This window comes from Brachycentrus maculatus, unplaced genomic scaffold (assembly GCF_059751285.1).
Source record: "Brachycentrus maculatus isolate JH-2025_06_01 unplaced genomic scaffold, ASM5975128v1 h1tg000109l, whole genome shotgun sequence".
In the NCBI taxonomy this organism is placed as follows: domain Eukaryota; kingdom Metazoa; phylum Arthropoda; class Insecta; order Trichoptera; family Brachycentridae; genus Brachycentrus; species Brachycentrus maculatus.
This window is the reverse complement of record NW_028280862.1, coordinates 931406-935000: the sequence shown is the minus strand read 5'-3', so window position 1 is coordinate 935000 and position 3595 is coordinate 931406.

The following is a 3595-nucleotide window of genomic DNA, read 5'->3' as shown; positions in this document are numbered from 1 at the left end:
TATAATTTACAAAAAATCAAACTTTTTTTTATAAAATACAATATAACGTCCGATTTGTTTTGTAAACTGTCCAATTTGATTTGTTAGGTTATAAAACGACAAATTGGCATTAATAAATTTATAATCAACGTCGGGGAGACCCAACACGACACGCAAATAGGAAGAAGGATCAAAACGTTCCGGAAATACCGAGACGCGTGGTCGCCGCACAGATGCACCGCGAGTCCGCCAGACACACACACACACACACACATTCACACACATACACACACAGACAAAAATACCATTTTAAACGGTAACCAACACACAAAGGCGACCCACCTGGTATATTTCAACTCTCAACTTTGTCCGAGGTACAATCGCGGGCGAAATTCCCCGAGAACTGTGACCTCAATCGGCGATTTTAGTTTTTTTTTGCGTTTTTACACAGGCATGTTATATTTTTTTCGACATTCCAACATAGATTAAAAAGAATATAATATGGAAGTCTGGGTATTAACAGGGCTTTTAATAAATCATAGGCTGGCTTGAGTAATCACTTTACACGCGTGCAACATTCACCATTGTACCCATGGTTGACATTCGACATTCTTGAAAGGAGTGAGCGAATTATACTACTAAAATTTTTGGAACTTCTATATATATATATTGTTATACCATAGATGTCTCTAGTGAAATTCCAGTGTATTCAATCACTATGCTTCGAATTTTAACAAACAATCAATCAATCAATTTAAGTCAATCATGGATAGAATTGGTGAAAACTGTGTGTAAAGTGATCACTTAAACCAGCCTATGACGGTCGTAAGCCCGTAAATGCCCAGACTTCCATATTCTTCTTCATCTATGTTGAGATGTCAAAAAATAATATCTATAAACCTGGTACATAAAAAGCAAGGTAAATGAGTAGTGTGGTTGTCAATCATGGATAGAATTGGTGAAAATTGTGTGTAAAGTGATCACTTAAGCCAGCCTATGACGGTCGTAAGCCACTTAAATACCCAGACTTCCATATTATTCTTCATCTATGTTGAGATGTCAAAAAATCATATCTATAAACCTGGTACATAAAAAGCAAGGTAAATGTGCAGTGTGGTTGTTAATCATGGATAGAATTGGTGAATGTTACACGTGTGTAAAGTGATCGCACAAGCCAGCCTACGACGGTCGTAAGCCCCGTGAATGCCCAAACTTTCATATTCTTCTTCATCTATTGAGATGAGAATCTTTCTGTTGAGATGTCAAAAAAAGAATATCAATAAACCTCGTTCATAAAAAGCGAGGTTAAATAATAAATACATCTCCCATGTAAAAAAAAATGTGAACAAATATTTGGAGGCGTTCGCTTTTTTAGTGGCAACAAGTCCAAGTTCCGGAGGCCTTTGCGATCCAAAAATGCCATCCAAATTAAAGGGAAAAGTCTACAAATTGTCAGACCCGCACTCTTACACGGCTCCGGATGCTGGACGATGTACAGCACCTTCTCTAGGCAACTAGAATCCGCTGAGATGCGAATGCTCAGATGGTCAGCTGGAGTGTCCCTTAGAGATAGAATAAAGAGTTCACGCATTCGTGGGAGCCTGGCTATAACAGGCATCAATAGTAAGGGAGAGGAAAGGCAATTGAGATGGTATGGGCACATGGGATGCAGAGAACATGTAGGTAACCAGGCAATAGAAATGGATCTTCCTCGAAAGTTATCTAGAGGAAGACCGAGGAATTCGTGGGTGATGCAGAAAGATAACATGATTCCAAGGCATGGTTTTGGTAGACGTTGTCCAGGACAGAAGGACCTACAGCCTGAGGACGAGGAGAGCTGACCCCAGCAGTCTACAAGGACAATAAGCTGGGACGTAGCCATGAAGTGGAAGAAATTCTAGCTTGTAAAATTGTTACGTTTTGTGCGATTTAATGATTTCATATTGGTTTAACACAGGATTGGTCACGTTTTGTCGCAACGTTAACCCTTTCCACTCTAACCATTTTTTCTCATAACTGATCAGCTACTCTGATTAAAATATGCGACGTTTTTCTACCATTAAAATAAATATTTTAATTCCCTAATTTTGGGACACTCTGTCTGGCAATTCGTATGACCGTGTTAATTAAGATCAACAGTATTTATCTGAAATATTTTTTGGTAGAATATACTTGGGTGATAGAGAAATCGGCGATTAAAGTTATACCTGCGCCGGGCCAGACATTGTGGTCCACGGAGCAGCCTACTAGAATCATCTGGTGCAGAATGTCTGACCCACAGAGTGGTAAGAATTAATTAATACTTGGGTGATAGAGAAATCAGTGATTAAAGTTATACCTGCGCCGGGCCAGACATTGTGGCCCACGGAGCTGCCTACTAGAATCATCCGGGCCAGAATGTCTGGCCTACAGAGTGGTAAGAGTTAATTAAGACTAAGATACAATACAGCGAACAGAACAGATTTGCATTTAAATGATTTTTTCTACAATAAAGGAAATTTAATACAATACAAGGACAATAAGCTGCGATGTAGCCAGGAAGAAGAAGCTTTTTTTGTGGTACATTTCGAAGATGTTTTTCATGTGCACCCTTTCGCTCCTGTCTCTTTGGATTCTCGAGGTGTGGATTATTATTCCGAAACATCCCAGATGTAAATTATCGTGGGCAGGTTATGCATATTCGCGAAACCCTTTAAAACGTTTGTAAAATATTCTTTTCGGCATTATTTATTGCGTTTTCACAATGAAACGGACGAGGCGGTGTCTGCGAGAACGCGCCGAGCGCGAAAATTGGCATTTTTATTATTTTTTTTTTACGAGGCGTGTCTCGGCGCGAAAGGTTACAACGTTTTCGTTGAATCACCAGGGGATAAATGAACGGCAGATAATGAAGAGTGTGAAATAATTTAAAATCGAAACATGCGAGATGGTGCGCTGGTCCGTTGTCCGACGGTGCAAATCAAAAACGGACATTTCCGCATTTTTTTTCTCTGTCTCTCATTTCATGTGAATTTAACTAACTAACTAACTAACCATCACGCCGCTTCCCCGCAGGGGTAGGCAGAGAGAATGGAGCGCCACACCACTCTGTCCTTGCAAACATTCTTCGCCTCTTCCACGTTCATGCATCTCCTCATACATACCCGCCGATTGTTACGACTCTTAACCTGACCACTTTCAAGTATTTGGCATACTTGAAAGTTGCAAGTTTTTCTCGGTCTTCCTCTGATTCTTTTCCCACTAACATTCGCCTCATAATTTGTTTTACCGTTCTTTCCTCACTCATTCGTTCCACATGTCCAAACCATCTCAACACACCTTTCTTAATTTTATCGATAGTGCTTATCTCAGCTTTGCATTCCTTCCTTATTTCACTATTCGCACATCTATCATACATCGTTTTGTCGCACATTCTTCTGAGAGATCGCATTTCGACTGCATTCAGTCTACTTTCATCCTTCTTTTGCCAACTCCATGTTTCACTTCCATACATTAGAGTTGGAACCAGGACTCCGTTGTGCACTGCCAGTTTAGCTGTAAGCGTAATTGTTTTTTACTGATTTTAAATTATTCTCATTATTATTTATTCATTCTTACATATGCATTTGAGAATTAC